This window comes from Terrapene carolina, unplaced genomic scaffold (assembly GCF_002925995.2).
Source record: "Terrapene carolina triunguis isolate 2854851 unplaced genomic scaffold, T_m_triunguis-2.0 Scaffold132, whole genome shotgun sequence".
NCBI classification, from domain to species: domain Eukaryota; kingdom Metazoa; phylum Chordata; order Testudines; family Emydidae; genus Terrapene; species Terrapene triunguis.
The window spans coordinates 3716093-3729671 of record NW_020664483.1 but is presented as its reverse complement, the minus strand read 5'-3'; the positions used below and the strand labels follow the sequence as shown (position 1 = coordinate 3729671).

Sequence of the window (13579 nt, the reverse complement as noted above, 5' to 3'; positions counted from 1 at the left end):
ATCCTGCACCCAGTAATGTCCACTACCCAGTGCTTTCAAGGGTAAAAATAACTCCATAACGTAGCTATCCATATGGAAGGGGAGAAAATTCCTTCCTGACCCCAGTAGGTTTCCAGCTTACACCTTTAAGCAAGAGAAATGATCCTCATAATTGTCTTAACTTATACAGCTATAACTGCACGTGAACTGAAACACACTGTGCTGAGTGTCTTACTAAAAAAAGCCAGGGAGTGAGTGTATTCTTGTTGACTGGATAGTGAAAGAAAAGGTGTATGCCAGTGAAATGGAGATGGTGTCAGTCATGTCACTTCATGGGGTTACATATCCAGAAAGCAGCAAATGTTTGATGCAAACTCTCACATTACAGGGAAGTCCTAATATTCAGCTGGTGAATTGATCTGCCCTGAGCCAACGGAGATCCAGGGTAGCTCTTCTACTTGGCTATGTGTGAGCACTGCAATTTTGCTGGTACCTATAAGCAAAGATTTGTACCTTTAGTATTAAAGGATTCCAGTGGTAAGGCCCATAGCAAATTAGGATGTAAGTTATTATTCACAGACTTAGGAGCTTGGTTAAAGCAGTGGGAGGCCACTGAAGTTAGGATGCCAGCAGCAGCTCAATCTAGACTGCAGGATACTGTCTTAATTACATCACAGGGAAACATTTATAAGTACTTGAGGCCAAGTGGAATGTGTGCCCAACCATGCAACCTACTCCTTCATGCTCCAAAGAAGCACCTTAAAATAAATATTTTAGAAGTGGAACATAAGCAGCATACTGCAAATTTTACAACAGAAAGCAATCAGAATATTTTAAGGGTACACTAGGGCAGATATGTCTGAATGAATTACAGTCATGGTAGACAGAGCCTTAGAAGGTACAGAATGCCCTTTCCCAGGTGTAAGAGAATCAGCACTCATGAACTGAGGAATTCCCTTCAAAGATCGGAAATATAGCGAGGAGAGAAAGGATGTGATGGCAAACAATTCCATTATTAAAAATAAAAACTGCTTAACTTGCGAGGACCAACAACAGACTAAAGACCTACCAACCTGGCAAACTTTCACATTCCATATGCCAGAGGAAGCTCTATGTATATATAGTAGAAGCAGAAAGCAGAGTTCCAGAGGCTCCCAGAATAAGATATGGCTGAACAAGAGGACAGAGAAGACTGGAAATCTTACTCTGGCCCTATTTTTACGGGAATAAAAATAAATGGTTTGTCAATGCTACAGTTGACTATTTAGGTTTTTGTTTTAAACAGCTTGACTCAATATTGCTAACATACCGTAATATGTATGAAGTAGTATTGCACTGAGATTTTTACATATGGTGAGCCTATGTAACGTTCATGACAGTCTCGCCATAGTCCATAGATGGCTGAAAATTGTACAATTTTAAAATATATTTATGCTAGTTATGTGGCACTGAAAGCAAACACACATATTCTCTTGAAGAGCGTTGGTCTTTGGGTTTATTGGGCTCACCTTAAATATACAGTCTCAGTGAGTATTTGCCTGACAGACTGATGCTTCTCAGGTGTATCCAGGGTTGTGAGACACCTCGCAATCACCTGCCCTTAGTGTGAGGAAGTTTTCACTGGACCTGCTGTGGATCAGTGCCCTGAAACCACCAGCCTCAGGCAACAGAAGCACTACCTTCCAGGCCTCGCTCTCTCTGCAGCAAGAGGCATAGGTGCCGACTCCAGCCCTGGAGCACCCACGGAAAAAAATTAGTGGGTGCTGAGTACCCACTGGCAGCCTGCTCCCCGTCCCCTCCTAGCACCTCCCGCCCATCACGATCAGCTGTTTTGCAGCGTGCAGGAGGCGCTGGGAGGGAGGGGAAGGAGCAGGGACAGGGCATGCTCGGGGGAGGAGTGGAACTGGGTGGGAAGAGGTGGGGCAGGAAGAGGCAGGGAGGAGGTGGGGGGGGGATTGGGAGAAGGGGTGGAGTGGGGGCAGGGCCTGGGGTGGAGCGGAAAGAGGGGGCGGGCTTGGGGCAGGGGTTTGAGCACCCGCGGGGCCCAAAGCAAGCTGGCGCCTATGCATACACATCCTATCAGCATCCCTCTGGAGTACTCAGCCCTTGTTCCGATGAACATGGTCAGAACTCTCAGACTCACTATTTCCAAAGGAACAGTACACACCAGCTTATAAAATTCAACTCAGGATCACTCTACTCAACACACAGCACTTTAGATTAGATTAGATTAAATAGATAGATCATGAATAAATTTATTATCAAAGAACAGAGATTCAAGTGATATTGGAAACAAATGGTTACATATAAAACAAAATTATAACACTCTCTAGAGCTTAAACTTAATCCACATGCATTCCCCTATCTCCTACAAGATAGCTTACCCCAAAATACCTTTTCCCAGGATTTTTAACCAGTTTGGCTAAAACCTCCTCCTTATAAGATCAAGTACACTGGTTGCCTGTCCTCAGAGGATGGAATCCCTGGCAGTTCATCTGCACTCCAGATATAATTTCAAAAGGTCATTATCTTACGGCTAAACAGGATAACCCCTGTTGTTTTTATTTTTCCCTCCAGCCCCTGCAATCTCCTGATTAGCATTTAGCTCAGACTGTAAATGGGCATCTATTGTGAACCATATAATACTTAATTTGGACATGACCAACTACAGTGAGGTAAGCATCATTTCCCCTCTGCCTGCAAGGGGCATATGCATCGCCTTTCCATGACACTTCCCTTAACTCGCAGTGCTAGAGAACATAATTTTTAGTAAAAATATATAACTACATATTTTCCGTATACACATCTCACAATGATTATGATAACCAGTGTGACACAGGCTTTCATTAGAGACCTTACATGACATTCTTTGGCAGAGTAGAAGGTAGAGGCCAGACCCAGGGGATCTCTGTAACCTTTATGTACACCTGTGCCCTCTGCCTGGGTCACACAGACATCTTAACATTTGTTTAATTATCTTGTTTGCTGTATATTATTTATACTACGTTTTCCAAAAAAGGATGTGGGTGATCCATGTTCAATTAAGCTCCTACTAGGACTGTATGCACAACCTGAGTACGTGCACACACAAGTGAATTTGTGCACAACCGCACACATAAATTTAGGACATAAAAGTGTATACACCTATTCCATTCAGATTCTTAAACCATGCCCATCATAATGGCATGTGTGCACCATACATACGTATCCTTCCCTTTCTGAAAATATGGGCCTTTACATTTTTATATCTAGATATATTTCTAAAGACCAATCATTAGTTCTAGACTGAAACAAGCAGTACTGCATAGGATGGGTTTGTAAGTTCAAATATTTTTATTCATTATGATCTTTGAAAAGGAAAAATATATACCCTCGTGGGAAAACCAGTGTAAAACCTAGACCTTTCTGCAATATAATTCTTATTTTAATCTTGTGTTTTCCTGAAAGAGTTTGCACTTATGAAAGTTAGGAAACTACGCTTTTGTGTTTAAAAACAAGTAACTGCAGGGATTTGGAAGAAAACAATCTCCAAGCTATGCCACATACAGCACAGTACAATTGTCTAGCTGCACTATGGAGGTGGAAGGGGATTTTCTTTTCTTTGTCTGAAGCATTAGACATTGGCTGTTATCCAAGGCAAGATATCAGAGGTTCCTAAGTATGAATGGCTATAAGAGAAATCAAGCTCTCTCAAAATCCAGTTCTCTCAATTACCTACTCTGGCAGTGAATTCCAGAGATTACTAAATGTTATGTAAGGTTACATTTATGTAAATATAGTGCTCATAAAAGGTGCATCATGACCGAGTTCAGCCTTAACGAGTAATGCCTTCTGTAGTCACAGAAAGTTACAGCACAGACAATGGTAGTACGAGCTTCCCGAAAATATTCTGTTACTTTGACGGGGAGTGACCATCGCTAAGGAAGAGAGGGAAATTCAGTCTTCACATTTATGCAGTCTTTGACCTCCATGGTAGGACTGCGAATAAGGGTCCTAATTATTTCAATTGTGATGGTAATTAATACAGAACCACTGGGAACTGGACTGAGGCCAAAATCATTTTTATAGAATATTCCAGGGAGCTGAGGTTTAAAACTTTACATTTTTTGTTTGGTCATAAAAACATTCCAAAATAGTCATTGTGAACAAGTACTGATATCTGATGTTACTGCCTTTTAACTTAATAGACTTCCTCCCTTCTGATTGTTTCATATCCATTACTATATTGCTTTTAATTAGATATTAGGTATATAAACACTGACGCTGATGTGCAGACAAGTATTCCAAATTAATGCAGAAGCAGCCTTCTCTATGTGGAAGTAAAAAGGTTTTATGCTTTCAAACTATTTGTGGAGAAGGGAGTTACTTTCTTTTGTTTTAAACGAACACTAGGTGTCACTCAAAAACAGTTGCAAATACCACCAAAATATACTGGAAAAAGTAAAAAAAATTATGTAAATCCCCTTCCTAAATATGTTTATTGATTCTTAAACTCAGTTAACCCTCAGCACCTGTATTGAGGATGTTTTAATCCTAACTAATTAACTACTTACCTAATTAGAAGAAAATATTGGGAAAACCTTGGCTCCTGCTGAAATAGGATTACATATGGTAAACTAAACAACCAATTAATTTCATCTCCTATGGCTTGAGGTATGAATGTTTAATTTATTGGCATTTACACTGTTTTCTCTGTCCTATATTCACATTGAGGTATCCTTTGGTCTCTGAGTTAAGAGCTCCTTCCAAAGGTCCATTCTCCTTTGTGCGTTACATTACTAACAGTGTAACAGAGATAATGAGTGATAAACTTACTAGTAAAATGGGTTATCTTATTTCCAAGAGATAAACATTATAGAACAGGTCACTCCTAGTTTTATGGAAATATCTTATCTGTGGATTTCCTCTTCCTCATGCTGTTGATAACTATACAATACATATTCCTGAATGGTAAACATCTCAGTAAGTCTTATCCATCAATATCCTTTGACTTCTATTAGCTTTCAAAGTTTTTGGTTCTCTTTCAAGCCTTTAAAGCCTTGTTTCAATAAAGTACATAAGCGCATGTTAAAAATTAAGTAAATGTAAGGCTTTTAATGCATTTTATTCAGCAAAACACAACTATGACATTTAAACACATGCATTAGCAATTTGCTGAATCAGGACCTAATGCTGTTATGTTCATAAAAGTTACTGTGCAATATTTTTCCATTTTACACAGTATTTTTGTCCTAAGTGTTTTCAAGTATTTTTTTTAGTACTGGTCACCCATACAGTGCATTGCATTTTTAAAATTAATGTAGAAACGATAAATACTAACATACTGGGTGGGTATTAGCTCTGTTTCTTGAGTGGAAAAATAGACACAATTACTTTTCCAAGACCATAGAGTAAATTAATATAGACCTAAGATTAAAACTCAGGGAGCAACTGCCTTCTGATGCCTTGCTCAGTCCACAATGCCTTTCTCTTACTCTTCAGGGAGGGGGGAGGGGATATTTTTCTGCTGTTGCCATTGAAGAGCTAAAACAGCTATACAATAGCTAACATGACTCTGTTCTGCCTCATGTATAAACTTAATAGCTAAACTCCTACTGCAGATTCTTTTATTAGTGTTAACATAAATAGCAGAAAACGTAGCTTGATTTTCAGATTACAGGTTGAAAATGAAGTGTTGCAAGTTAGGAAAAAACAATATACAAGTCAAAAGATAAGAGACTGAAAATTCCAGATTGCCCAAACTCCCATTTCATAATTTTTTTTCAGATTACAGACACACATTAAGATGACCAAGTGTTTTTGTAATTGTTTATAATCCTAGTTTATTGGCAATTAAAATACAGATGCATGTAAAACAAAAGATGGAGAGTTTCACTGATCCTTGCTCTGTAAGAAGGAAGATCTGTATGCAGGAGTTAAGAACAACCTTAATTAAATTTCATTTTAACTTTTGTATTGAAGAGTCTTCTTTTCTTCCTCGTTCTAGACAATAATCCCCATTTCTAATGCCATTTTGAGTATAAAGTCAGCACTGGAGAAGTAGTTCCCAGCTGAAGACAATAATTCACTTCTGGACTAACATCAAAGAAAGAGAAATTGCAGTCTCAAAATTGCTTTTTTAGCAACACTAACAAAACTAAAACAGGCAAATCAATTACAGCTGCTATATGATCAGCACTTTTGAAAATCAGGCCACCTCTTTAGGTAGCTACAAATGGATTTAGAAACCTAATTTTAGACAGCCATTGCTATCTGGGACTTCAGGGGCAGACTAGGATTATACTGTGTGATATGGCTTCTGGAATACATTACGAGCACTTTCATTTTCTGTTCATACAGTTGAGATTCATCCACTCCAATAGGGACGTTTCCTTCCATCCAAATGCACTTAAGCAGCTGCGCTAATCAAATTAAAATTATCCCTGAAAAAATCTTATCCAGCACAGTTCCATTCCTCTTAATTTTTGCTTAAACTAGGATGGTTTTAATTTAATTATTTGGTTAATCTCTCTGCCACGCCCAGTGTGAAAGGCAGGGACCACAGACCAAGTGCTGACTGGGGGTTTGCTGCTATATGTAGAACAAGATGCTCCATTGATTTTAAACAAAACAGATCTAGACATACCAACAGTTCAGCCCTGCATTTAACACAGTCACACACCCAGATCTCTCTCAACCTCTTGTATTTTCTTTGTATCAAGATCAAGTATTGCTGTCAAAATGGCTGCCCCAATTTTTTAAAAAAATGAGTACAGGCTAAATAGCTCTTATTACCAGTCTTGTAAATTTAAACTCTTTTTGAGGTTTCATATTGACACGGAAGAGGACGACTCCATCTGTTCTTGTCAGGACACACATTCCCACTATTAGCGCCTTGACTTACACATTTTTAAGCATTCATATTACCCCTCAGAAACAGCCAACATGTAATAGAATTTACTTCGCTTCAGCAAGCCTTCCCTCATATCCCATGACTACTTGCTTTGCATAAGAGCCTCTGTCATAGGATAGGAGGGAAAGTCCTCTCCTGGATCAGTAACTGCTTAAAAGACAGGAAACAATGAGTAACAATAAATGGTCAGTTTTCAGAATGGAGAGAGGTAAATATCAATGTCGCCCAACAATCTGCACTGGGGCCAGCCCTGTTCAACATATTCATAAATTATCTGAACAAAGGGGTAAACAGTGAGGTGGCAAAATGTGCAGACGATATAAAATTACTCAAGATAGTGAAGTCCAAAGCAGATTGCGAAGAGCTACAAAAGGATCTCACAAAACTGGGCAACAGGGCAACAAAACGGCAGATGAAATTCAAAGTAATGCATATTGGAAACAATTCCAAATATACATACAAAATGATGGGGTCTAAATTAGCTGTTACCACTCAAGAAAAAGATCTTGGAGTCATTGTGGATAGTTATCTGAAAACATCCGCTCAGTGTGCAGCAGAAGTCAAAAAAAAAACTAACAATGTTACGAACCATCAGGAAAGGGGTAGATAATAAGACAGAAAATATCAATAATGCCACTAAATAAATCCATGGTATGCCCACATCTTGAATACTGTGTGCAGTTCTGGTTGCCACATCTCAATGAGGAGACATTAAAAAGACTGGGACAGTTCAGCTTGGAAAAAGGAGACGATTAAGGGGGGATACGATAGAAGTCTATAGAATCATGAATGATATGGAAAAAGTGAATAAAGAGATGTTATTTAGCCCTTCACAGAACACAAGAACCAGGGGGCACCTGACGAAATTAATAAGCAGCAGGTTTAAAACAAACAGAAGGAAGTACTACTTCACACAACACACAGTCAACCCGTGGAACTCTTTGCCAGCAAATGTTGTGAAGGCCAAAAGTATAACTGCATTCAAAAAAGAATTAGATAAACTAATGAAGGATAGGTCCATCAACGGTTATTGGCCAAGATGGTCAGGGATGCAACTCCATGGTCTGGGTGTCCTTAAACTTCAATCAGAAGCTGGGAGTGGATGACAAGGGATGAATGACTCGATAATTGCTCTGTTCATGCCCTCTGAAGCATCCAGCATTGGCCACTGTTGGAAGACAGGATACTGGGCTAGATGGACCATTGTCTGACCCAGTATGGCTTATGTTCTTAAATTTAAAGACCGGATAAAAGTGAAGTCTTATGCTTCCTACATAGACAAAAGGAGTTTTTCCCATCAATGTAGTTAATCCATCTCTCTGAGACGCAGCAGCTAGGTCAACAGAAGAATTCTTCTGTCAACCTAGTTGTGTCTACACCAGGGTGTTATAGGTTGACCGAACTATGGCTCTCAGGGTGTGAAATTTCTCAAAGTTCCAAGCAACATACCTTTGTTGATTTAATTTTTAAGTCTAGACCAGGCCTACATCACTTACAAGCCTATGTCTCATTGAAAGTCAACGGGACTTAGAAACTTTCTAAATTTTATCCTTAATTCATTACAGCATATACACTATTATATGATTCTGAATATTTCTAAAAAGGAATTATCGACACATTCAGACCCTAGCCTCAAAGCTCTTCTTCATCTTTCACTGCTGCCTGCAAGGCTGAATCCTGACCCAACTTCTTTGTCTTCAAGCATTCTGCAATCTGCCACTGTCAGTCCTCTAAATTCTCCTCAGAATCATTTCCTTGTATTTTAGCTCTGTCTTCTCAGGCAGTCCCAGAGAATGAAGCACCTTTTCTCCTTTTAGGTTTCACACACTGAAAATCTTGCTGTAATAGGTAAAATGAGTTTACAGGGAAAATCCCATTTACATTTTTGTTCTCTTTGCCTTAATTCTTCTGTTGCTTTCCTGACTCAAAGTTTCAGTGAAGTCTTCGAAGACTTTGATTTTATGCCCTCAGGAAAAAAAAAAAGTCCTTTTTGCTCTTACATCTGTGAGTTACAGGATTCTCTCATCTGATAGTAGTGCATCTTAATAATTACACCTCTAGGACAACTTCCAGTTTTTGGAGTGAGGGAAAAACCGGTCTTAGAGCTCCATCAATAGCTACTTCTGCTTTAAATTCAGTGCATCTTAATTTGCACCAGCAGAGGAGGTTTCCTTTATTCAAAAATTTTCAGAAACTCTTTATTCTCATATTATTTCCGCACTAAGTCAAGTCATTTCTTGCCGTCTCTTTTTGAGCTGCTTGATCTAAGGAGTGAAGATTCAGGACTGCATCAGTAGCTTCTCCAATTCCAGGTTCCACAGTGCGCTTACCCTCTGACCAAGCTGGACAATTTTAAATATTTTTCAGGGCTGGGAGTTTAGTTTTAATACTGTTTGGATAGCTTTAGTTCCAAGGGAAATAACTGTATATCAGTTTAACTGCTGGAAGTCTGTGCTTGTTTTTCCATTTTTAACTTTCACTCAAAGCTGCAGATCTTCAGAGGGTGGCAAGCTATCACTGTGTTAAATACTTAAGAAGTGGAGGGACCATATTTTAGGGAATGGGAACTGGGGAGGTTGTTAATGGAAGCAGATTCTGTAGCCGCTAACTCAAAGTTCAAGTTCAAACTGTCATCCTCAGTGGGTCCACCTGACAGGCTCAGGATCTACAACTGTTAAGATTTAGGCCTGGTCTACACTTAAAAGTTAGGTTGACATAACTACGGCACTCCCAGGTTTGAAAATATTCACACCCCTGAGCACCATAATTATGCCAACCTAACCCCTGGGATAGACATGGGTAGGCCAACAGAAAACCACATTCCATTCCCATAGGAGGCATCTACACTATGTTGCTACAGTGGCACAGCTGCACTGCCATAGCTGAGCCATTGTAGTGCCCGCATTAACAAACACGGGCCTGACTTACCAACAGGATTTCTGAATAAGGTATATATAGATAATCATAGTTCCATCAAAAAATAAATCCAGGCAGGTCAATCAGCTGGTAGACATTCCACTTCTGACCAAGAAGATTGATTTGAGGACACTTTTTAATTCCAGAACCAGTAGGGTCATTCCAATTTCTCCTGTGACACAACCTACATTCAAATGAAGTTATGGGCTTCCTATGATTTTGTAAAGAATTCAGCATGTCCATCGGACTACTTTACACTGGTATATTTAGCCTCTTTTCACTTCCTTGAAGTGAATATACAGTGCGTATGTTGTCTCTCCATCTGAAGTCCTGGAAAATGGTGATCTTAGTAGAGTTATTTGAGAGTGTTTTTAATCCGTGCTAGCTGCAGGATCTTATCCATATCCCAGGAATTGAGAAGAACAATAATTCACATCTCAAAGCTATTGTTTCATGCTGTTTACAGTCAGTCATTAAAACTGACTTTTTGCCAAAGTAATTTTCACCCAAACAAAGCCTCAAAACTTCTTCCTCCCTCATTGGTCTCCATAGAACTTGATAGCCTTAACGTAATCTTCTGTTACATGTTTGTACAGTTCCTTGCATAATGGGGTTCTGGGCCATGATTGGGGCTCCTAAGTGCTACTGTGATACGAACAATAAATATATCGTAGACCAGACATCCTTATCAAAATTCACACACCAGAATTTCCTCTTTCCTCCCTCACCAACAGTTGAGATGCACTTTCAAATGAAAGCAACAGAGGGTCCTGTGGCACCTTTAAGACTAACAGAAGTATTGGGAGCATAAGCTTTCGTGGGTAAGAACCTCACTTCTTCAGATGCAAGTGGAAGACTTTCAAATGAATATCAAGCATCCCATTTCCCCCCTTCCTTCAGCAATGTAATTCCCTTCACATGATTTTTCCTCACTTGCCTTCACTCCCTTAAGCTGTGTTCACACTAGAAAAAAAGATGTGTTAAATGACAAGTTAAAATACAAATTGCCTTGTCTACACCAGGGACAATCCCAGCATGCTAGTTTTCCATTTCTAGTCATACTTGCCATTATTTAAAAAAAAATTACTTTTTAGTTAAAATAAAAAATCTCATCCCTGTATGAATTCCAAATGATATCTGTTTCCTTCAGTTAAGAAGATATATACATTTTTTAAAATTTTTAAACTCGTTAGCACTGCAAAATCAATATAAACTACTGGCAAGTGTACTCCCTTCTTTGGTGGTTTGCACATAGTCATTAAAACTGTTAGCTAAGTTCCAAATACAGAGTCTCTATTTCAGAAGGTGATGTGCAAGACTGATAGACACATGCTGGCTTTTACATCTCAGCTTGAGTTTGCATGGCTGTTCGAAAACCATCTCTTTTTTCTGTGAAGTGCAAAAATTAGATCCAGTTGTTATTGATGCTTTGTCTGCACTGGAGAACTGAACCGTTTGTAATTAGTCATTTTCTGCACCAATTGAGACACAAACAATTCAGTGCATCCACATTAGGCATGCTGATCAGTTATCTTTCTCCAAGGCATCCACATTGGCATTGCCTTAAACCATTTCATCTCAAATGCCTTAGGAGTACTTATCTTCACCACAGAGGGGTGTCAGGATCCAGTTATTTGTTAGATCTTTCTCTAGGCACCTTCCCCAGGCCCTGTGAGGGATAGAAATGGGGTGTGGGAGAGGAATGGACAGCACAGCTAAGCTGTCTTGGACCTCTCCCCAGCCCTACTTCTCTAAGGGAAATGACATACCTCTGCCAATGGCCCCACCAGCCAATGAACCACAGTTGGTTTGCTAGCCAAGGACCAAAATAGGGGGGCACTAGTGAAGAAAAAAGGATATATCTAAGGGATAGAAAATGCAGTGTGGTGGCCAATAATCATTACTCAGGGGAAGCCCTCATCTTTCTCTGCTACACTGCTCTCAGAGGGTACATCAGAATTGTTTCACCAACTGAGGACATGAGCAGGGGGGAACTTGTAGAGGTTGAGGGCATTTCTGGAGGGGAAATAGGGGAGATGATTGGGGGGCAGAGAGGAGACTCTTCGGTGGTGAACCAAAGGTGGTTTGCCAACTGAGGCAGCTATTGAGAGATAGTTCCTCTATCCACACTGACACAGTTGAGGCAGGAATAACAAAATCAGTTGTTAACCCCCAGAAATAGTGTGTGAGAAATGTTCCTTAGAACTGAATCACTTGTATGTGGATGTTTTACACCTTTCAATTGAGTAAAGGGGAACAAATATTACTGAGCATGGTAAGTTTTTATACTGTATAGAAGGCCAGAGACACAATGTGGAATTCCAAATACTGTGATGGTGGGAGCTTTAGAAATGTGTAGCAATATTTTTTGTTTTCAAACACAAACTTAAGAGTAAGACTGCACAGAGATCTGTGTTGAAAAATTCCACTAGCTAGGCTGAGGGGCGCCTTTTGCTCAAGTGTATGTTTTAACTTGCCTTTTTGCTTTTCATTTTCTTCCCGCTGTGAAATCCCTTTTCACATGGTACTTCACTGAAGTTCTAAGAGCGTGTCACTGTAACACTGGGTATCATGAGCTATGAAGAATCTCTGGGTATCTGAAATCCTAGAATAAAGCACTCAGAGAACTTTAGTGAAGCAGGAACTGAAAGGTGGATTTTGGAGGGGAAAGGAGAAAGACATTTTAAAATGCAAGATAAGACTTATTCTGCTGCTGAATACTTTCCTAAAGCCTAGTGGAGACATTCAGAAATCAAGTCTGTGCTCCCCACAATTTTCATTTCAGCTTGCATTTCATCAATATGGGCAGGAAAACATTTGTTGGTGGTTCAACAAGATAGAAACGTACACAGGAAACATGATTCAAATTGAAGGGATAACTTACAACGTTATTCTAATTTGTTTTTAGCTATTTCATCTCTAATTATAAATCATACCTTTCTACCAGCAAGCAAACCCTCAACCCCTTAATGTGCTGAAGCATTCTTATTCACACTTTGAAAAATGAGAAGTTTTGATTGGCAGGTTAAATTTAATTTTTCTCCTGGTCTGACGTAGCTACCGCAACATAAAGGGTGTTCAGTGCTTTGAAAAAGCATAGATGAAAAGAGTACGTAGGGAATTCTTAACTGCAGAAAGTTAAAGGATTTATAATATCTTTAGAAATAATGCATCACTTTTACACCATAAATGTCATCTCATTCAAGGCACTGGCAGAGGCAACACTATTAGACACAGTACCCCCAACAATACAAATTAACATACAGAAAATTTATCTCCAAATTGTGTGTTTTATATTTCTACAATATTTATGGTCTAAAATAATTTAAATGTGATTTTTAGTTATATTTTTCATTAGCATTCATCAGAAAGCCTAAAAGGCTGAAGTCAAGAGATTTTAAAAAATCCTTTATTCTGATTGGAAGAAACTGACTAATACAATATATAATAGTGATTAAAGGCCAGAGGAGTCTAGAACTAGGCTCCATATAATGTTGCAAGATGAAATAGTTTTATTTTCATTTTGAATTTCTTAGGTCTCGATATTACTCAAGCTCATGGTATTCATGTATCATAATACAGAGTTTATTTCTGAATATTTATTTAAAAAAGAAGTAATAGTAAATACAGGGCCTGAATCTCTACTGACTTGCAACTTATATAGTCAGGGCCGGCGCAACCCTAGGGCACTAATATTTGCGGGGCAGCGACCACGGCGGCCAGATCTTCGGCCGCCCCGGTCGTTGGCGGTATTTCGGGGGCGGGACCTTCCGCCGCCTCTGTCGGGGGCGG

At 39.3% G+C, this 13579-nt stretch overlaps 1 protein-coding gene across 1 annotated transcript in view; it reads right to left on the bottom strand.

Moving 5' to 3' along the window:
• RALGAPA2 (Ral GTPase activating protein catalytic alpha subunit 2) overlaps positions 1-13579 on the bottom strand; it is a 282251-nt gene that overhangs the window by 248416 nt on the left and 20256 nt on the right. The gene's annotated exons all lie outside the window — the stretch shown is intronic.